Here is a 23,725-nt window from a genome sequence, read left to right on the forward strand (position 1 = left end):
CACGGGGAGGCGTCCAGGAGGCATCCTAATGAGATGCCCTAGCCACATCATCTGGCTCCTGTCAAGGTGGACGAGCAGCGGCTCAATTCCAAGTCCCTCACGGATGACCGGGCTTCTCACCCTATCTCTAAGGGAGTGCCCGGACACCCTGCGGAGTAAACTCATTTTGGCCGCTTGTTTCCGGGATCTTGTTCTTTCGGTCACACCCAGTAGCTCATGACCATAGGTGAGGGTAGGAGCATAGACTGACAGGTAAATCGAGAGCTTAGCATTTCGGCTCAGCTCCCTCTTCACCACAACGAACCAGTACAGAGCACGCATCGCCACTTCCACCCCTCACCATCCTCAGTAATGCTATTCCCACCACAGACACCAAGTTCCTGGGATCCACAATCTTCCGGCACCTGAAATAGACCGGCCACATTGACTCTGTCCGGAGGAAGGCCCAGCAGAGGTTGTACTTTCTGAGATAGCTCAGGAAATTCAACCTGCCACAGGAGCTGCTGAAGACCTTCTACACTGCCATCATCCAGTCTATCCTCTGCACCTCCATCACTGCCTGGTTTGGATCAAACAAGACAAGCACAGACTGCAACGGACAATCAGGACTGCGGAAAAGATCATCGGAACCAACCTCCCATCCATCTAAGACTTGTACCTGTCCAGGACCAGGAAACGTGCAAGTAACATCTCCCTTCTCACCCAGGTCACAGGCTGTTCAAACTACTCCCCTCCGGACGGCGTTACAGAGTGCTGTACGCCAAAACCAGTAGACACAGACACAGCTTCTTTTCCCATGCTGTTGCTCTGATGAACTCACACCACTTATAGAATCTCAGAGACATCACTGGGCAGTAATATCCTGTTCTTGCCACTTAAATGTTGTTTGTCACCTGAATGTTGTTAGTCACTTAAATGTTGTACAGAGGATGAGATCAACCGGAGTCAAATTCCTTGTTTGGCATGCACAAACTTGGCAAATAAAGTTGATTATGATTCTGATCACAGCAGACGTTGCACCGATCCACGTGTCGATTTCGCGCTTCATCCTGCCCTCGCTCGTGAACAAGACCCCAAGATACTTGAACTCCACTTGGGGCAGGATCTCTTCCCCGACCCGAATAGGGCATTCCACCGTTTTCCAACTGAGGACCGTGGTCTCAGATTTGAAGGTGCTGACTTTCATCTCGACTGCTTTACACTCGGCTGCGAACTGCTCCAGTGAGAGCTGGAGATCACGGCTTGAAGAAGCCAACAGCGCCACGTCGTTTGCAAAAAGCAGAGATGCAATGCTGAGGTCACCAAACCGATACCCTTAATGCCTTGGCTGCGCCTACAAATTCTGTCCATAAAAGTTATGAACAGAATCAAAGGGCAACAACAACAAGTCGATACAATTTACACCATCAATTTCATCCACTTCCCCATCCACCAAGAAGCCAGCTATCACGCACAGTGCTTGCCTGAAATCTTCCCACCCTGCTGTGCATTAGGACAATTGAATCATTTTTTATTTACATATTTACATAATTAAGACCTACTACAGAAAATAAAAAAAATGCTTAATATATTTTAAATTAATATTACAATTATAAATACTATTATTATATATTCATATATTAATATTAACATTTATAATATCTAAATATTAAGGCTGTCACTTTAACACATTAATTAGATTAATAATTAATTAGATTAATAATTTGGTTGCAAATTAATGCGCTATAAAAATTAACACACTTAATCATGTCAAGTCAATGCGCAAACATTTAAATTTGGCCCATTGAGCAACTTGTAGGCTGTGGCTCATCACTTCCTTGTTGAGCTGTGTTACTCTTCCCGAATTGCTCATGTTTAAATTTGGACCACCTACCTCAAGTGTGCACTTACCTCAAGTGTCAGCTCATAGTTGTTGGTAATGCCTGACCACGAATATGCATGTATTATAATTAAACATTATGTTTCGCATGATTGTAGTACGGTAGGCATCATCTATCCAGCTATTTATATGTCTGGGAACATTTTAATAAGAAAAAATAGCGATATCAAATTCAATTGATTGAAAGACACCTAAAAGACTAACTTTTGAGTTAATAGGCTCTAAAAAGAAAAGGTCAGGCGAAGGTCTGAGTTTGAGTTCTGCTAATTTATTCAGGATTACAATGTGACCTGTGATAGTCTGGCAGCCAGTTAAGGGTGTCATTTCTGTTGTAATATGAATTTATATCATAACAAAATCATACTACTCAATCTAGAACTGGGACTGACTGTTGCTACATTAGTTTGCTGAGCCGTGTGTGGGTTTCATTCGGTGTGTGCAATGTAAAGACTGAGTGTGCCACTTGACTCATGATAAGAATCACATGATAACTTTATCTTGGAAGAAGTTATTTCAGTCAGACTTTCACCTAATTGCCAGCTGGTATACTAATGACACAAGCTCTCCGTGAACCCGAACAGGATAAACAGTGAAGAAACAGGATAGATGTATGAAAATACAGTATCACATACAATCATTTACTACATCACTGTGTTGCTACACAATCCAGCTACGTTGTGTTATATGATGCATGAGCATGTCTAATCAAAATAATCACGACAATACCATCAGCCATATTCTCTTGTAGATAATTTTGGACAGCCACAGCCACTTTATCAGTCTAGTAATAGAAGGCTTTAGCCTGATATCTCACATCACACAGGGCCCAGTATATAACTAATTAGCTATTGCTTTTGGTTGAAGAAATGAGGGGAGGATCCACAAAGGCACACAGAATTTTAATGTGAAAGAAAAATGAAATCAATAAAGGTGTAGGGCAACGAGCAACTGCCCCCCTCTTAACATTAACAATTACAGTGATTAACAGTGACACCCAGAGCTCATTTTTCACATGCAGCGGCAGGAGAGAGGTGAGATAAGCTTGTTTATTGGAGAGGGCCCTTTTCTCAAGGTGCACTCGTTCATCATTTTGGTTGAGGGTGGTAGTGATAGTGTGTGTGTATGCGTGTGTGCGTGCGTGCGTGCGTGCCAGTGTGTGTGTGTGTGTGTGTGTGTGTGCGCGCGTGCGTGCGTGTCTTTCGATGGGTTCACTGAATTTCCGAGTGCACACAGGCTTTTGTGAGATGGTAACAGGGTGGGGGGCAGTGTGTCTATCACTAAAAGAGACAATGACCTTGTGGCTAGAAGGGTCTGCGGTGAGTCAAGTTGTGATGTAGGCTTAAAACACAACCTTTTAAAGAAATGATTTTTAAAATGCTATATTGAAAAACCCAACATTTTAAAGAAATTATTTTTAAAATGCTCTATTGAAAAACAAAGTAAAAGGTAATCTCCTCTCACGAGATTAAAATATCCATCCAAAATAAAATAATTAACATATAAAAAATACTTTCATGTGTTTCATGAGCTGTTAAAATTTGTTCACGTTTTCAGTCATCTCAATGGCTCTTACTTCACTGGTTCTTCTATATCAAACAAATTGTTTTAGGTGTATTTACCTGACATGTTTCGGCGGGTTCTTCCGCCTTCATCAGAGTCAATGGCTCTTCATCGCATCATCATAGCTTGTCACTGAAATACCACTGATTTGACACAATCTGGAGATGCTGGCGTTTAGGTTTGAATTACCTCCTTGCTTTTTAATTGCAGTGAGAACAGGTTTTGAAGAACAGTGAAGGCTGCTAAATGTGTAATGTATGGAAATTCCCTGAAGTATACACTCTTCTGTACGTGCAGAAGGTCTTAGTCTGCACACACAGATCCTCACATCAGTTTTTATGAGGATCTGTGTGTGCAGACTAAGACCGTCTGCACGTACAACAACGACAAACCTTGGTTTACACCGAACCTCAGGGGGCTGCGCAAAGTCAAGGAGGAGGCCTACAGGAGTGGCGACCGGGACCTGTTCAAGCAGACCAGAAACACACTGAACCGAGGGGTCAGGAAAGCCAAGAGGTGTTACGGGGAGAGCCTGGAGAAACACCTCTCTGCCAATCCTGATCCCTCAACAGTGTAGAAAGGTCTGCAGAGCATCACGGGCTTCAAGAAACTAACCCCCCGTCCTGTAGAGAGCCCAAGGCTTGCAAACCAGCTAAACAGGTTCTACTGCAGGTTTGATCGGTCCTGCCACACAACAGGACCTCCTGCAGCACAATCAACATACTCACCTCCCCCCACAACCGCTCTGTCTACACCTCCATCACCATTGTCACCTACTCTCTCCCTTGCAGAGGCCGCGCCTGCACTCCAGATCCGCGAGGAGGAAGTGCGCCAGATGTTCCAGAGAAAAAAGATCAGGAAGGCACCGGGCCCAGACGGTGTGTCCCCTTCCTGCTTGAAAGTCTGTGCTGAACAACTGGCATCCACCTTTGCACGGATCTTCAACCGTTCCCTGGAGCTGTGTGAGGTGCCCTTGTGCTTCAAGAGCTCCACCATCGTACCGGTGGCCAAGAAGCCGCCATCACAGGTTTGAATGACTATAAACCAGTCACCCTGACATCTGTGGTCATGAAATCTTTTAGAGGTTAGTGTTGAACCACCCGAAGGACGTCACGGGCCCCCTGCTTGACCCCCTCCAGTTTGCCTACCGGGCAAACAGGTCGGTGGATGATGCGGTCAACATGGGACTGCACTCCATCCTGCACCACCTGGACACCCGAGGAACGTATGCCAGGATCCTGTTTGTGGACTTCAGCTCGGCGTTCAACACCATCGCTCCTGACATCCTCCAACAGAAGCTCATCCAGCTCGCGGTGCCTGCCTCCACCTGTCAATGGATCACCAGCTTCCTGACCAACAGGAGACAGCGTGTGAGGCTGGGGACCATTACATCCGACACCCGGACCACCAATACTGGTGCCCCTCAGGGGTGCGTCCTCTACCCACTGTTCTTCTCTCTCTACACTAACGATTGCTCCTCAGGTGACTCTCCTGTGAAGCTCCTGAAGTATGCAGACGACACCACTCTCATCGGACTGATCCGGGACAGTGACGAGACTGCGTACAGACAGGAGGTGGAGCGGCTGGTCCACTGGTGCAGCCAAAAACACCTGGAGCTGAACCCGCTCAAGACCGTGGAGATGACAGTGGACTTCAGGCGAGATCCTTCACCAGTTTCACCCCTCACTATCCGCAGTAATACTATTCTCTCCAAAGACAACTTCAAGTTCCTGGGAACCACAATCTCTCGGGACCTGAAATGGACCAGACACATAGACTCTGTCCGGAAGAAGGCCCAGCAGAGGCTGTACTTTCTGAGACAGCTTAGGAAGTTCAACCTGCCGCGGGAGCTGCTGAAGACCTTCTATACTGCGACATCCAGTCTATCCTCTGCACCTCCATCACTGTCTGGTTTGGATCGGCCTCCAAACAAGACAAGCACAGACTGCAACGGACAATCAGGACTGCAGAAAAGATAATTGGAATCAACCTCCCATCTATCCAGGACTTGTACCTGTCCAGGACCAGGAAACGTGCAAGTAATATCTCTACAGACCCTTCTCACCCAGGTTGCAGTCTGTTCGAACTACTCCCCTCCGGATGGCGTTACAGCGCCCTGTACGTCAAAACCAGCAGACACAGAGACAGCTTCTTCCCCCAGGATGTGGCTCTGATGAACTCACACCACTCATAGAGTCTCGGAGTCATTGCTGTGCAATAATATCCTGCTCTCCACGCCTTTTTTTAATTGTCTGTATTATGTGTACTGTGTACTATGTGTCCACTCTGCATCCAATGCTGCCTGGTCATCCGAGAAGAGGGATCCTCCCATCTGTGGTCTCTTCTCAAGGTTTCTCATTTCCCCTAGTTGGAGTTTTGAGTTTTTCCTTGCCCTCCTGGGAGTTTAAGATCAAGTGATGTTTGAGAATATTTGTCAATTTTCGCACATGTCCTGAGTGTTGTTAGTCACCTAAATGTTGAACAGAGGCTGTGATGTACCGAAGTCAAATACCTTGTTCGGCATGCTCAAACATGGCGAATAAAAATTCTTGAATCTTGAATCTTAACTCGAGTGAGTTGTGAAGGTATTCTTAAGAACCGACAATTTGATTTGTTTGATGTTCACGCTCCCAGAACACATCAGCCACATCAGGTGCTGCACCACCTGTTGGAGAACTCTTTGTTCGTCAAGGCGGAGAAATGCGAATTCCACGCCCCGTTCGCGAAACTCCTCGGGTACGCGGTGTGCGTGGTATCCATCAAGATGAACCCCGAGAAGGTGAGGGCTGTCACATCTTGGCCAGTCCCTGAAACTCGTAAGTGGCTGCAGCAGTTTCTGGGGTTCACCAATTTTTATCGCCGGTTCATTTACAGCACGGTGGCCGCTCCCCTCACTGCCCTTACTAGCCTCGTCTCTCTGTACTGGTGGACCGATCAGGCAGCCCAGGTGTTCCGGGAGCTGAAAGAGAGGTTCACTTCTGCACCTGTCCTGAGGACGCCCGAACCCGAGAGGCAGTTTGTGGTCGAGGTGAACGCATCGGTCGTAGGAGTCACCCCAGAGCGAAACTACAACATCGGCAACCGGGAGATCCTCGCGGTGATGCTGACCCTGGAGTAGTGGAGCATATGCTGGAGGATGCCTCCATCCCTTTCATCGTCTGGACGAACCACTGCAACCTGGAGTATCTGAAGACGGCCAAAAGATCGAACTCGCGTCAGGCTCGGTGGTCCCTCTTTGGCTGCTTCAATTTGATACTCTTTTATAGGCCGGGGTCCTTATTGGATCAATGTTCGGGTTCCACCATCCTACCCAAATCAGTCATTGTATGGTGTCTCATGGGACACCGAGAGTCAGGTGAGGGCGGCGACCCGAGACCACCCCGGTCCCAGCACCTGGATTGGAACATCTAATGCGGTTTTACCTTCATATTTGAGGAGAATTTTTGCTGGGTACAGGGAGCAGCTAGCATAAAATGGATCGCCTGGGCATGGTCTTAGCCACATTGGGTATTTCTTCTGTTTTAACCAGTCATTGTTATAACATGTCGAGCATTTATACTTTGTCTTTAGTGGCCTGTTCTCACCTCCTGTAGCATCCTTGTCATCCGTTTCTCCACCCATTTCAACGATAAAATTTCACTCTTTTTAGTCAGTGGATCATTTCCTTTCTGTCTCTCCTTATCCTAAACATTCACCTCCCTCACCATTTCGATTGAGCCGCCACTGCCCACCCACCAACACCACAAATGAGTATGTTACGTAATTTTTCCAGAGACAATCAGGCTGTGCACAAGTTTATGGAGGTAGTCGGACTTGCCTCCACACAGTTTGGGTTCTGGTACAAGTCCCCTTGAGAGGTACTGGACTCTCTTCCACTCTGGAGTTTTCCACAGTATGTGGGCATACTTATTGCCCCCGACTGGGTTCACCACGGTGAGCGAGTTTGTAGCGGGTAGGGGGACGGGTCCTGACTGTTGTTTGTGTCTATGCACCAAACGTCTCTCAGAGTACCGACCCTTTTTGGAGTCCTTGGAAGGAGTACTGGAGAGTGCTCCTTCTGGGGACTCAATCATTCTGCTGGGTGATTTTAATGCTCACGTGGGCAAGGACAGTGACACCTGGAAGGGCGTGATTGAGAGGAACAGCCCCCCCCGATCAGAACGTGTGCTGTGTTCTATTACTGGGCTTCTGTGCTTAACATAAATTGTGCACAATGAACACCATGTTCAAACATAAGGGTGTCCATCTTTGCCCCTGTCATTGGATTTGTGGCCGCATATTTTGGACACTCGGGTGAAGAGAGGGGTGAGGCTGTCAGCTGATCACCACCTGGTGGTGGGTTGACTCCGATTGTGGGGGAAGATGCCGGTCTGACCTGGCAGACCCAAACGTACTGTGAGGGTCTGCTGGGAACATCTGGCAGAATCCCCTGTCAGGAAGAGCTTCAACTACCACCTCTGGCAGAACCTTTCCCACATCCCGTGGGAGGCGGGGGACATTGAATAAAGCAATACGACTTGTAAATAATGCGGATTATAGAGAACCATCTAACACTCTCTTTATTAAACTGAACTCACTGAAATACAATGACCTAGTCGACTTTAAAACCATCCAACTCGTGTACAAAATAAAAAATAATCAATTGCCAAACAGTATCCAGAGGTTGTTTGAGTGGAGGGAAAGTACCTATTATTTAAGAGGAACGCTTATGTTTAAAAGAGATTTGGTGAGAACAAACTTAAAGTTACATTGTATAACAGTTAAAGGTGTGGAATTATGGAACACCAGCAGTGAAGAACTAAAGAACTGTAGTACCTTACCTAAGTTTAAAAAAATGTATAAGGACAAAATATTGACGGGATACCGTAACATGCTGTGAAGTTGTTTAAGTTGCTTTTGTATTTATCTAAAGAAAAAATAAAAATATATACATATATATATATGTATATATTTTTTTTTCTCTTTAATATATTTGACTATGGTCAGATTTTTGACAGAATCAAACAGAAACATGTAGTTACATGGGGTAGAGTCAGATAAGCTTAGGCTTCCTTCTACTCCCTTTTGAACAAATATGATTTTACGATAAAGGGAAAATTATAATGCAATATAATTTTTTTTCTCTTTCTTTTTATGTTCTATTGTACTATGGAGTTATAATTTTTCTGTATTTTTACTATTTTCTTGTATTTCTTTAATGTTCGAAATAAACAAAAAAAAAAAAAATCTGAGTGGACCATGTTCTATGCCTCCATTGTTGAGGCGGCCGACCGTAGCTGTGGCCGTAAGGTGGTCGGTGCCTGTTGTGGCGGCAACCCCAGAACCTGCAGGTGGACACCAGCGGTAAAGGATGCCGTCAAGCTGAACGAGTCCTATCGGCCCGTTTTGGCCTGTGAGACTCCGGAGACAGCCAACAGGTACCAGATGGCCAAGCGGAAGGTGGCCTCGGGGGTTGTTGAGGCAAAGACCCAGGCGTGGGAGGAGTTCGGCGAGGCCATGGAGAATGACTTCCGGATGACTTTGAGGAAATTCTGGTCCACCATCTGGCGTCTCAGGAGGGGTGCATCGTTATCACTGTTTACAGTGGAGATGGTGTGCTGCTGACCTCGACAAGGGCCATCGTGAGTCGGTGGGGAGAATTCTTCGACAACCTCCTCAATTCCACTGACACGTCTTCCATTGTGGAAGCAGGGCCTGGAGACTCTGATGTGACTCTCAGATCTCCGGGGTTGAACTACCCGATGGAGTTAAAAGGCAAGGCCCCAGGACGTCGTGAGTCGGTGGGGAGAGTACTTCAAAGACCTCCTCAATTCCACCGACACGCCTTCCATTGTGGAAGCAGGGCTTGGAGAGTCTGAGGTGGACTCTCCGGTCAAAATCACTGAGGTAGATAAAAAGCTCCTCGGAGGCAAGGCCCCGGGGGTGGGAGAGATCCACCCGGAGTTTTTAAGGGCTCTGGATGTTTTGGGGCTGTCCTAGCTGACACGCCTCTACAACATTATGTGGAAATTGGGGACAGTGCCTCTGGGTTGGCAGACTGGGGTAGCGGTCCCCGGAGGATGTGTTCCAACTACAGAGGAATCACACTCCTCAGCCTTCCTGGTAAGGTCTATTCAGGGGTGCTGGAGAGAAGGGTCCATCGGGAGGTCGAACCTCGGATTCAGGAAGAGCAGTGTGGTTTTTGTCTTGGGCGTGGAACAGCGGACCACCTCTATACCCTCGGCAGGATCCTTGAGAGTGCATGGGAGTTCGCTCAACCAGTCCACATGTTTTGTCGAACTGGTGAAGGCGTTCGACAGTGTCCCTCAGGGTGTTCTGTGGGGGCTGCATCAGGAGTACAGGTGCTGAACTCACTGATAAGGGCGGTTCGGTCCCTGTATCATTGATGCGAGAGCTTGGTCTGCCTTCCCGGAAGTAAATCGGATTATTTTCCAGTGAGGCTTGGACTCTGCCCTTTGTCACCAATTCTGTACATAACTTTTATGGACAGAATTTCTAGGCGCAGCCGAGGCATTGAGGGTTTCCGGTTTGGTGACCTCAGCATCTCATTTCTGCTTTTTGCAGATTATGTGGTGCTGTTGGCTTCTCCAAGCCATGATTGCCAGGTCTCACTGGAGCGCTTCGCAGTCTAGTATGAAGCGGTCGAGATGAAATACAAGGGTGGCAAAGGGTGGAATGCCTTCTCTGGGTCGGGGAAAAGATCCTCTCCCAAGTAGAGGAGTTCAAGTATCTTGGGGTCTTGTTCAAAAGCGAGGGCAGGATGGAGCATGAGATCTACAGGCAGATTGGTGCCGCGTCTGCTGTGATGCGGACTTTGTACTGAGCCAAAAGGTGAAGTTCTCAATTTACCGGTCGATCTACGCTCCTGCTCTCACTTATCGGCATGAGCTATGGGCTGTGACCGAAAGAACATGATCCTGGATACAAGCAGCCAAAATAATTTTCCTCTGCAGGGTGTCCGGGCTCTCCCTTACAGAGAGAGAAGCTCAATCATCCGTGAAGGACTCGGAGTTGAGCCGCTGGTCTCCAAGTTGAGAGGAACCAGATGAGGTGGCTCGGGCATCTCATTAAGATGCCTCCTGGACGCCGCTAGGAGACCCCAGGGATGACCCAGGACGTGCAGGCGAGACTGTCTCTCAGCTGGCCAGGGAACCCCTTGATTCCTGGGTACGAGCTGGGTGAAGTGGCTGGGGCGAGTGAAGTCTGGCATCGTGTAGTTCCTATAAGTCAGGCATCTCCAAAGAACGGCCCACGGGCCAAATCCGGCCCCCAGTCAGATTTCATGCGGCCCGCAGCTTCGGTCTTATAATGTATTTATGGCCCGCCTGCAGTGTCAAAGGAAATTAAAAAAAAATCATGAACCTTGAAACTGTAATTCCTCCTATTACCAAAAGGTGGCAGCACCACCCCTCTCCGCTCATTTCTGCCATGGCGACTGCAAAGAAAACGAGGAAAGTTGACATTGAGGGCCATCCCTTTCAAGAGAAATGGGAATTTCAATACTTCTTCACTGAAAATCAAGGCAATTGTGTTTGTCTTATTTGTAAAGAGACGGTTGTCTTGCTTAAGGATTTCAACCTAAAGAGACACTATCAGACTAAACTTACGACAAGCAAACAGGGAGTGACCGCGTTGATCATCTCAGTGGCCTAGTGGTAGAGTGTCCGCCCTGAGACTGGAAGGTTGTGGGTTCAAACCCCGGCCGGGTCATGCCAAAGACTATAAAAATGGGACCCATTGCCTCCCTGCTTGGCACTCAGCATTAAGGGTTGGAATTGGGGGGTTAGATCACCAACTGATTCCCGAGTGCGGCACCGCTGCTGCTCACTGCTCCCCTCTCCCCCAGGGGATGGATTAAAATCACACGGGGATGGGTTAAATGCAGAGGACAAATTTCACCACACACAGGTGTGTGTGACGATGATTGGGACTTTAATCTTAATCTTAATCTTTAATAAAGTGAAGCAGCTCCAAGCTCAACTGGCATCACAACAGCGATTCTTCATGCAGGGCTGTGAGTCAAAAGTAAATATTACTAAAGCAATCTATGAAGTGGTCATGTTAACACTGATGATGTTATGAAGCTGTAGACGTGACACAAACTATTACTTTCTGAAAGATATTGTAAATGACAAGAGCAAATTTCACTTGGTCTAAATTTTAATAATAACAGACAAGTTTGCATTACTTATAACTCCTGTTTAAAATGTTCATGAGGCAAAAATAAGTTTAAATTCATGTAAATTTAAGGTATTTCATACAGTTCAATGTTATCTGACTCTTCAGATATGAATGAAAGGCAGAATTGGTGTTTTTAGAGTTGTTCACATCTGCCTGAGTGGCTTATATTTGGTTATTTTGTCATTTGAAAAATAAAGACAATTGTGACAATGAAATTTGTTTCATAACAGTGTGTATTTGCATGAAATTTTTGTCGTTAAAAAATGTCCGAAAAAACTTTTGGCCCCTGGGCTCTTTCACTTAATCAAATCTGGCCCTCCTTGCAAAAAGTTTGGACCCCCCTGCCATAAGTAATGTGACGTTGACCTAGTTGTGCCTTACGTTCCGTCCCGTAAACTCCGCTCGCAAAACGCTAGTCTTTTAGTGACCCCGGGGGCCAAAAAGTAGTCTAGTGCATTTTCTATTCGGGCTCCAGAGCTTTGGAATTCCCTACCGATAGATATCAGCAGTAGCGATACCTCAGTAGAAACATTTAAGATACGATTAAAGACCCTTTTTTTTATCCCATGGCCTTTAATTAACCTGTGGTGGCCGATTTGGCTGGAGTTTGTGTTCGCTGACCCCCACCTCCCCTGCTGGGGAGGGGGTTAGGTGACTCCCAAACTGATAACGGCTGTCTGGATTTCTCGTCGACCAATCGGGATGAGGGATCTGCGGCGGATTACCTCCCTCGAAGACACTGCCAGGACAATTGAGGGCACCTTCCTGCAGCTCTTTACTTTGAATTGGACATGCACTTTTTCTTTTACACTATGTGCCCTCTCTGCATCCATTGCAGACTAGTCATCCTGGAAGGGGGATCCTCCCATCTATGGTCTCTTCTCAAGGTTTCTCATTTTTCCCCCAGTAGTTTTTTTTTTTAGTTTTTCCTTGCCCTCCTGGGAGTTTAAGATCAGGGGATGTTTGAGAATAATTGGCACTTTTTGTACATGTGAAGCCCTTTGAGACTTGCTTGAGTTTTTCCTTGCCGTCCTGCGAGTTTAAGATCAGGGCCTTTGTGTACCATGTCCAGAGGTACTTTAAGCCTTCATGTCTGGCTTTCTTTTCCTCGTTTCAACAAACTTTCCCAGGTATATTTTCTTTACCCTTAATGTCCAACATTTCTCAGCTTCATTATATCGGCATAATTGCAATGCCTATGGTTTCATGCCAACTCTCTAAATCAATGCTTTTCTTAGATTGTCATGAAGTGAATGGAGCTGGGCGACCAAATGCAGCTTGGACCAGGGTTTATTGAACGAACTCAAAAGACAGACTATACAGTAGATGCTCGACTAGGGACGAGAATAACCGAACAGAAAGACAAAACAAGACGAGAACAGACAAGCAACTAGAGCAGACATGGGAAAACTACGGCCCGCGGGCCACATCCGGCCCACGGGAACGTTTAATCCGGCCCGCCAAACCTGAATAAATTGTATTATTAATTTTTTTTTGGGTCATTTTCCCTGCAATTACTATGTTTCCCCAGTAGATGGGGAAGCGCCCGCCCGCGCATTTACTCCCGGGAGCCGTGTCAGAAAGCTCGGTGCACACTCACAAGTGCGTGTGCGTACTCAGTAGTACGTAGTAATTTCATCTATCAGTGCCGAATTTCGAGTGTAGGCTGTGACGTCAATATTCTCGTAATTCGCGCGCTGAGTTTTCAGATACAGTTTTACGCTAATGCCACCCACAAACCTTCCCCTGGAATCCTTCCATTAAAATGAGTGGCCCGAAGAAAAGAAAGGTGGACACTGAGTGCCGAATGTTAAAAAAGAGTGGACAATTTGGCTTGACCTACGTGTGTGAGAAGATGTTCAGCCACATGAACGTCAACAAAGCCCGTCACAGATCTAGGTTAACGGACCGACACCTCGGCTCTATCCTAAGAATTACCACAACAAATTTTACTCCAGACTATGATGCACTAGCAAAAAAGGGAAACCAACAATACTATTGATTTCTTTATTACTTTATTTAGATGTATTCTTTCACTGATTCTTCAAGATGATGTATTTGGTCAGAATGTTTGCCGTTGGATGTGATTTCGCCTCATTAGATAAACATATTTCATAAATCTGACCTGCAGGCGCTGAAGTGATGGAAAATGTTATTCATCATAACAGTGTCGTATTTAATAAGAATCACTGATAATAGTTCATCCATCCATCCATTTTCTGTACCGCTTAGTCCCCACGGGGGTCGCGGGCGTGCCGGAGCCTATCCCAGCCGTCATCGGGCAGTAGGTGGGGGACACCCTGAACCGGTTGCCAGCCAATCGCAGGGCACACAGAGACAAACAACCATACGCACTCGCACTCGCACTCACACCTAGGGACAATTTGGAGTGCTCAATCGGCCTACCAAGCATGTTTTTGGGATGTGGGAGTAAACCGGAGTGCCCGGAGAAAACCCACGCGGGCCCAGGGAGAACATGCAAACTCCACACAGGGAGGGCCGGAGGTGGAATCGAACCCACACCCTCCTAACTGTGAGGCGGACGTGCTACCCAGTGCGCCACCGAGCCGCCCCTGATAATAGTTTTTTGGTGAAATATTTTTTAATGCTGTTAATAAATGCATTTGTTTTCAAAAAGCTTTTTTTAATATCCATGCTTTAGTATCTACTGAAAGTAAAAACCTTTTATGCAATGACCTTTACATGTTATTTATATTACTTCACACAAACACTACATCCATCTGCTCCTGGTTCGGCCCCCCGGTCAAAATTTAGAACCCAATTCGGCCCGCAAGTCAAAAAGTTTGCCCACCCCTGAACTAGAGAAACAAAAAACAAGAAGACATGAGACGCAAACAATCCGACAGGGGAGTGAGGGGCAGACAGGACTTAAATACAAGACAGCTAACGAGAGGCAGGTGAGGGTGATCACACTGATCAGGGCACAGGAGGGGCGGGGCGAGCACACAGACACGCGAACTGAAACTATGACAACACTAAAACAAGGAAACGAACTGTGACAGATCTTGACCATTGATCTTTGCAGTCCTTCTCTATTTGTAGATAATAAAGCTTGTTTGTCCATATATGGATAGTTTGATCTGGTCTTTATGGATCAGTACTTTCCTCTTTTTATTGATTGATCATTGTAGTCCTTCTCTATTTGTAGATAATAAAGCTGGTTTGTCCATATATGGAGAATTTGGTATGGTCTTTATGGATCAGTACGTTCCTCTTTTTATTGAAGAGCAATGTGGATCCATCTTAACCCCCCCCAGGCGAGAGAGGGGGCTGCTCTTCTGACACGCACGCACTCACGAAGAACGAACAAAAGAACCCTGACCCGACACAACTCTCAGCACAAATTGACATCACGTGACAATAAGGGCGCTCCAGTGCCCACTGAATATATTTGAGATGGAAATCACTGAGCAAGATAACTGGCAATTTTTTTATTCATTGAGAGCGCTCGTGCACCCCCACATGGATTGCGCCCTGGGCGGTCGCCCATATTGCCCATACCAAAAACCGGGCCTGTTGCCGATGATTGGCTTAGAGCTGTAAGAGCAGCTCTAACCAGGCATCTCAATCTCCTATAGTATCCACTCGTCCACTTCGTTTGTGTCAGCAGACTCAGCAGCATCTCTGACCTCCTGCGTGGTCCCCGTACCGAAGGTGCCGTGCCCCAAGGAGCCTACCCACTTCACGCCTATTGCCTTGACTTCCCACCTGATGAAGACTATGGAGAGGATCATCCTGGGTCACCTGCGTTTACTGGTGGGAGCGCAGCTCGACCCCCTGCAGTTTGCTGACCGGCCTGGTGTTGGGGTGGACGATGCAGTGACTTATTTACTGCACAGAACATTGCTTCACCTGGAGGACATCGGGAGCACTGGGAGGATCATGTTCTTCAATTTCTCCAGCGCTTTTAACACCATCCAGCCGTCACTGCTCAGGGTGAATATGGAGAAGGCGGGTGTGGACCAGCGCCTGGCTGCATGGACAAACAGACTTCCTCACCGACAGGCCGCAGTATGTGAGGTTACATCGCTGTGAGTCTCAAAGAAAATAAATTTGAAAAAAATTGGAAAAACTAAAACTACTAAAATTAAGATTGGAAATAAGAACGGTAAATCTCTAGCTCTTGAAGGTGATGAGAAGTACATGGCGAGTATATTTCTTAATTGTATGCAATACATGCCGAAGTGGAAGAAAAAGTATGGAGTACAAGGAAAGTTGAAATGTGGAACGTAGTGGTAGACATTTTGGAGGAGAGTGTGGCTAGGAAGCCAAAGGGATTGAGAAAGGAAAGAAAAGAGAGAAGTGCATTGTGTTCGTGTGGTTGAAAGTTTCACAAGAGAGAAGAGAACAAATTCAAAAGACAAAAAATAGAAAGATAAAAAGTGATGAGGCCGCCATTCAATTAAGATTTGAAAAAGAATTCAGTGGCATCCCATTCAATGATGCAGCTGAGAGTGCTTATCAGCAACATCTTAAAAATGCGCTCCTCACTGGTCTCCCCCCTGAATTAGGCAACTGGGTGAGGAAACACTTGGTGGAGGTGGACACTGCTTGTGTTACAACAACCATGCAGTGGGCCAGAGACGCTGACAAAGTGATCAAAAAAGGCGAAAGTTCTGATGTATTTCATCTAGATGATGATGGTAATGATCTAGATGAAGATACAACGGTCTTCTTCCAAAGTTCCCAAAGGGGCAGAGGAAGAGTTAGAGACCAACAAGGTCGCAAGCCACCATTCAAATCAAAACCCCCATCAGATTCAGGCAACTGTTGACTTGCATGAACTCACTGACACTGTCACATCATACATCAGTTTTTGTGAGGATCTGTGTGTGCAGACTAAGACCTTCTGCACGTACAACAACGACAAACCTTGGTTTACACCGAACCTCAGGAGGCTGCGCAAAGTCAAGGAGGAGGCCTACAGGTGCGGCGACCGCGACCTGTTCAGGCAGACCAGAAACACACTGAACCGAGAGGTCAGGAAAGCCAAGAGGTGTTACGGGGAGAACCTGAAGAGACACCTCTCTGCCAATCCTGATCCCTCAACAGTGTGGAAAGGTCTGCAGAGCATCACGGGCTACAAGAAACGAACCCCCCGTCCTGTGGAGAGCCCAAGGCTTGCTAACCAGCTGAATAAGTTCTACTGCAGGTTTGATCGGTCCTCCCACACAACGGGACTTCCTGCAGCACAATCTACATACTCACCTCTCCCCACAACTGCTCTGTCCACACCTCTATCGTCGTTGTCACCCACTCTCTCTCTTGCAGAGGCCGCGCCCGCACTCCAGGTCCGCGAGGAGGAAGTGCGCCAGATGTTCCGGAGACAAAAGACCAGGAAGGCACCGGGCCCAGACGGCGTGTCACCTTCCTGCTTGAAAGTCTGCGCTGAACAGCTGGCGCCCACCTTTGCACGGATCTTCAACCGTTCTCTGGAGCTGTGTGAGGTGCCCTCGTGCTTCAAGAGCTCCACCATCGTTCCAGTGGCCAAGAAGCCCGCCATCACAGGTTTGAATGACTATAGACCCGTCGCACTGACATCTGTGGTCATGAAATCTTTCGAGAGGTTAGTGCTGAACCACCTGAAGGAGGTCACGGGCCCCCTGCTTCACCCCCTCCAGTTTGCCTACCGGGCAAACAGGTCAGTGGATGATGCGGTCAACATGGGACTGCACTACATCCTGCACCACCTGGACACCCCAGGAACGTACGCCAGGATCCTGTTCGTGGACTTCAGCTCGGCGCTCAACACCATCGCTCCTGACATCCTCCAACAGAAGCTCATCCAGCTTGCGGTGCCTGCCCCCACCTGTCAGTGGATCACCAGCTTCCTGACCAACAGGAGACAGCGTGTGAGGCTGGGGGGCATCACATCTGACACCCGGACCACCAATACTGGAGCCCCTCAGGGGTGCGTCCTCTCCCCACTGCTCTTCTCTCTCTACACCAATGATTTCTCCTCAGATGACTCTCCTGTGAAGCTCCTGAAGTATGCAGACGACACCACTCTCATCGGACTGATCCAGGACGGTGATGAGACTGCGTACAGACAGGAGGTGGAGCGGCTGGTCCACTGGTGCAACCAAAACCATCTGGAGCTGAACCCGCTCAAGACCGTGGAGATGACAGTGGATTTCAGGCGAGACCCTTCACCACTTTTGCCCCTCACTATCCGCAGTAATACTATTCTCTCCACAGACACCTTCAAGTTCCTGGGAACCACAATCTCTCGGGACCTGAAATGGACCGGCCACATAGACTCTGTCCGGAAGAAGGCCCAGCAGAGGCTGTACTTCCTGAGACAGCTCAAGAAGTTCAACCTGCCGCGAGAGCTTCTGAAGACCTTCTACACTGCCATCATCCAGTCTGTCCTCTGCACCTCCATCACTGTCTGGTTTGGGTCAGCCTCCAAACAAGACAAGCACAGACTGCAACGGACAATCAGGACTGCAGAAAAGATCATTGGAATCAACCTCCCATCTATCCAAGACTTGTACCTGTCCAGGACCAGGAAACGTGCAAGGAACATCTCTACAGACCCTTCTCACCCAGGTTGCAGTCTGTTTGAACTACTCCCCTCCGGACGGCGTTATAGAGCTCGGTACGCCAAAACCAGCAGACACCGAGACAGCTTCTTCCCCCAGGCTGTTGCTCTGATGAACTCACACCACTCTTAGAGTCTCAGAGGCATTACTGTGCAATAACATCCTGCTCTTCACACCTTTTGAATTTGTCTACACTGTTTTTGCCATTATTCACATGTCCTGAGTGTTGTTAGTCACCTATATGTTGAACAGAGAGTGTGTTTTACCGAAGTCAAATTCCTTGTTTGGCACGCTCAAACATGGCGAATAAAAACTCTTGAATCTTGAATCTTGAACTGTGGGAAACATGGACACTGGTCAAGAGAGTGTTGTCATAAAAAACAAAACCCATCAAAGGGCGGAGGAAGAGGCAGAGGAAACGTCACATTTTCAGCATGACAAGCTTCTTCCCCTTTGACCGCTCATGCTCATACAGAGAAAGAAATAATAGATGTCCATACAGCAAAACATGTCATTGTCAGATTATTAGAATTTTATTTTAGATTATTAGAGCTCCTGTCCATACAAGAAGTATGACAATGCTGTTTGTATGCCCAATGACAAATGACCAGAGATCAAATTGTGTGCACACTAAAGTTAAAATTTGCAAATCAAGTGGTAAAGAAATGCAAATTGCTTCTAAAAGATAAATAAGAAATTAGAATGTGCTGTCCTCGCGTGCGTGGGCGGGACCAGCTCATGATCGACTGCAGAAAATGGCCAGCCTGTGACGAATCATTGGTGCTGGGACCTACCTTTCGCACGCGAGAGCTGTGCATGTGTGTGCGTATGTGTTAGAATGATGAAATTGGCAAAACTTTTAGTGCAAAGAAATTGCTAGACTTTGGTCTATCCAAATTGCATCGCAAAACAGAAACAATTTTGAAAAATAAAAATGAGCGGAAAAGAGAGAAATCTGTTTGCGGGCAGAAACTGCTCCACACTAGTGCATGTTAGTGTCGAGCCCTCATGAGAAATTCGGAAAAAAAAACGACAGAACATGCTTTCAGGAATTGGAAGAAGCAAAATTGTGAATTAAAGACATTGCAATGCTACATTTAATAGGAATAATTGATTGGTTGTGTTATAAGATTATAAAAACTTCTATATGTGAGCTAAATCTGAGAGATTGAGTTCATTAAATTTAAAAACAAAGAAAAGAAATTCTGATTAATTTGCCAGCAGTTTTTTTTGTGTTGAGTTTTTTTGGATTGGTGGATTGTTCTATCAGGAACCTTGAGTTGAAAATGGTATATGAATGTTGTGTGGAGAGCTTGGATAAATTGGGACCAATGTGATAGACAGACTCCTTTTTGGAGACTGTGTGTGAGATGCAAATGAGCATTGAGGAATGATTGCCTGAATGAAAGGAAAATACAGGTTGAATGGTTGAAGTTGTTGGAGACTATTATGGAAAATTAGTAGAGCGACTTTGAAGAAAGAGTGATTTTGAGTCAGTTGAATGCTAACAAAAAAAAAGTTGCTTTTGGATTGATAACTAACTAGAGAAAAAACTGGAGAACCAGTGCAGAAGATGTGTGAACTGGGAAATTGAGAAGTGTTTTGGAAAGAAAGCCAAATTAAATGATGATAGAATCATATGTAGTAAAGAACACATTCTCTCAAAAGGTTTGTCAAGGTGTGAGGCATGGGCGTTGCCAAGCCTCAGAAGGAGGGAGTAGGACAGATAGTGAAAGATCGTAATAATACAACACTTTACGACATATGGATTCTCTAACACATTTGGCGTCATACCATTAAGTTAAAATTTTCTCAAGCTTTTCAAACTTTTGCTTGAAGCAATCGGAAGATGATTGAAAAGTGACTAAATAAGCTATGAGGAAGTGGTGTAGGTGTTAAGGGCACGCGCTTATGCGCTTCCCTGGCAAATCAACATTTGTTTGAATGAAAAGGAGGAGGGGGAATTGGCTGGGCTTCCTGAAAAACTGTGGACAAAGGGCCCATCTGATGTAGGACTTTTAATGTCCATTACCCCAGTACAAATCCAACCAAGATCAGAGAATCTCCTTTAAAACAGGAGGCAATAAATGGGATAGCCCCTGTCATAAATGGTCTTTGGTTAGGAGGAATCATTAGGAAGTGCTCAAACTCTTCCTGCAAACACTCCTATATGCCAAGTTCAAAAGGGCAATACAATTGACTACAAGAGTTGCTAAGAACAGACGAAGAACAGTCCTTGGCAGATAGCATGATCAGAGCACTCAAACTGAAAGATGTGTCAAATGCAAATTTACTGCCGCCTGATCTTTCTTCCCCACAGGTCAACAACTGCTCCAAGCCATCAAAAAGGACAAACTGGGCCAGCCATGGTGGGAGGGGCCATTCCAAGTCTTGCTGACTACCCCCACCGCAGTAAAGATTGCTGAACAGCCCAGCTGGATTCACCTCAACCACTGGACGTTACAGAGTGCTGTACCCCATTTTCGGAGTGGGGGGAAATCTGACTACAAAGGGGCCTCGTCGTTTAGGGCGGGGCGTCTCAATGTTGGTGAAGAATGAAATCCATAAGATCCCCACTCTGACTAGGCAATGGGAAATATCGGTGTCTCTGCCATCCTAGTAGCAGCGGGCCTCCACATGCCAGGTGGATCCTCTGCTGCGTTGTGGTTGGAGCGTGCTATGGTCTATGGCAGGGGTGGGCAAACTACGGCCCGCGGGCCACATCCGGCCCACGGGACCGTTTAATCCGGCCCGCCAACCCTGAATTGATTGTATTATTAAACTTTTTTTTTTGTCATTTTGCCTGCAATGACTGCGTTTCCCCAGTAGATGGGGAACCGCTCGCCTGCGCATTTACTACCGGAAGCCGTGTCAGAAAGCTCGGTGCACACTCACAAGTGCGTGTACGTACGTACTCAGTAGTACGGACATGGCGCACTCGCGCTCTATTTGTATCAGTCCCGAATTTAGAGCGTGGGCTGTGACGACAGCATTCTTGTAATTCGCTCGCTGAGCTTTCAGATACAGTTTTACGCTAAAGCCACCCACAAACCTTCCCCTGGAATCCTCCCATTAAAATGAGTGGCCCGAAGAAAAGAAGTGAGTGCCGAATGTTAAAAGAGTGGCCAATTTGGCTCGACGTACGCGACGTGACGTTCAGCCGCATCAACCCGTCACAGATCGAGGTAAACGGATCTCTCCTAAGAATTGCCACAACAAATTTTACTCCAGACTATGATGCACTAGCAAAAAAGGGAGACCAACAACACTGTTCCCACTGAAAATGAAGGGGAGGCTCTCAAGTTTGTTGTAAAAAAATGCATTTTGAATATGATTTGTACACATAGCAGGGATTGAAACTAGCGACCATTCTCATTTTCAAACAATGCAGGATGCTCAAGGACATTGATGCACCACCTGTTTGCGACTAATCTTAACCTGTAAAGTTCTTAAGGCTTACTTTAAGGAAGTGTTTCCCGTTTCCTCACCTCTGTTACCAGGTGTTTGTGAGTTAAAACTCTGCTCTGATTTTCAGATACCCCTCACCGTGTTGCCGTTTTGATTACTTTATTTGGATGTATGCTTTCACCGATTCTTCAAGATGATATATTTGGTCAGAATGTTTGCCGTTTGATGTGATCTCATAAGATAAACATTTTTCATTAATCTGACCTGCAGGCACTGAAGTGATGGAGACTGTTATTCATAATAATAGTGTCGTATTTTATGAGAATCACTGATAGCAGTTTTTTAGTGTTTTTTTTTTTTAATGCTGTTAATAAATGCATTTGTTTTCAAAAAACTTGTTTGGAATATCCATGCTTTACTACCTACTAAAGGCCAAAATCTTTTATGCAATGACCTTTACACGTCGCTTATATTACTTCACACAAACACTACGTCCATCTGCTCCTGGTTCGGCCCTCCGGTCCAAATTTAGAACCCAGTTCGGCCCGCGAGTCAAAAAGTTTGCCCACCCCTGGTCTATGGGCTTGTCTGAATAGACCAAGTGACAATGTCGACCGAGGAAAAAGATGGTCACATGATGAGAACTTTGAGGACTGGTCATGGGACCCCAGAAACCCATACGAAACCAACACTTGGTATCGGTGTGTGACGTTCACTGTGCGATCCCACACACAGCAGGGATGCTGTGTGTCCCAAACTCCCCCCCTTCCTCCACGCAAGTTCACCTGGAGGCCAGAACAATGACTGTCACCGAAGCGAAATGCGCGACCTCTAAAGGTGGAGTTGGATTTCAACACCGTGCTGGCACAGTCAGTGACGTTACCCCTACCACCCTGGACTCGCAGATATGAACCTGTGATCGAACTCTTTTGGATTAATCCCAATGTGACTGTTGAAGGACGACAGATGCCACAAGTGGCCTAAACAAAAAGGCTACCTGGAGTGAACTACACGTGTTTCATTCAAGAAAATGAAACCCACGAATGCATTAACGACTGCTCTCCAGGAGAAAACTGGATGGGAGCTTTGGACATCACCGCTGAGTGCCAAGATAGGAGAGCCATTTCAAGGCGTCAGGGCTCTCCTACCAACATGGCTGCACCATCGGACAGGACCTGCTTCATTCAGAATGGCTCGTGGCTTTGTGGTCACAAGAGTTGTCCGATGCTGCCCGCCAACTGTACACGAGAGTGTGTGTTAGGGTTTGCAGAATATCTTCATCGTATGATTATGTTGGAATGTAACCTGTAATAATTTACCTAGCTTGTCCTGTCTTACCAAAAGTAGTAGACCAAAGTGCTAAGATATTTTCACCTGATTGACTAGCTGCAGAGGAAGCAATCAAAGTTGCTTTGTTTCCACAAAGTCGTAAAAGGCCCCCTGCTATGCTTTGATCAGCAGGGGAGCGTCTTCACCCCATCCTGGGTCCTCACACCCCCACTCTCAACCCCACTGTGTTTCTTCTCAATAAATATGCACCCGATGAGGCCTGACGTCAGACTTCATTCGACCATCGCTGTAAGCACAGCGACGAGTGAACTCTCCGCCTGCAGGTGTCTGAAACGACTAACTTGTCTCCAGTGTGGTTCTTGCAAAATAAGTTAGAGTGAACACTACCCTAACATTTTGGTGCCGAAACCCGGGACCCTCATACCCGCCATCTGGCTGACGGAGGACGAGGCGCTGTACACCGTCGACGGGCCAGCGTCCATTAGGAGGACCTGGTAAAGAAAGACCTGGGAAGGAAATCCTTCGCTGGGCCAGCGTCTTAGGTCTGCCTTCGTCTGACAGAGGTGGATTGACGGGACCCGGCAGTGCAACGAACCAGGGGACAAGTAAGTCAAAGAAAAAAGCGCTGATACGGCTTTGGTTTGTCCGAGCTATGAGATACGGCTTTGGTTTGTCCTAGCTATGAGATACGGCTTTGGTTTGTCCTAGCTATGAGATACGGCTTTGGTTTGTCCGGGCTATGAGATACGGCTTTGGTTTTTCCAAGCTATGAAACAGTTGGGATTCTAGTCCCAGTGGAAGGAACGGGCTAAGAAAAGACAGAGTCTCTTTTTCCTAATTG

General features: G+C 46.7%; 1 long non-coding RNA gene across 1 annotated transcript; it reads left to right on the plus strand.

Moving 5' to 3' along the window:
* Positions 1 to 7,594: 7,594 nt before the first annotated feature.
* Positions 7,595 to 20,830, plus strand: LOC119129575. The gene is made up of 3 exons (XR_005099271.1): positions 7,595 to 7,608; positions 17,431 to 17,436; positions 20,240 to 20,830. It is a non-coding gene; the product is annotated as an uncharacterized LOC119129575 (long non-coding RNA).
* The last annotated feature ends 2,895 nt before the right edge of the window (positions 20,831 to 23,725 follow it).

Source organism: Syngnathus acus, chromosome 10, assembly GCF_901709675.1.
Source record: "Syngnathus acus chromosome 10, fSynAcu1.2, whole genome shotgun sequence".
NCBI lineage: Eukaryota > Metazoa > Chordata > Actinopteri > Syngnathiformes > Syngnathidae > Syngnathus > Syngnathus acus.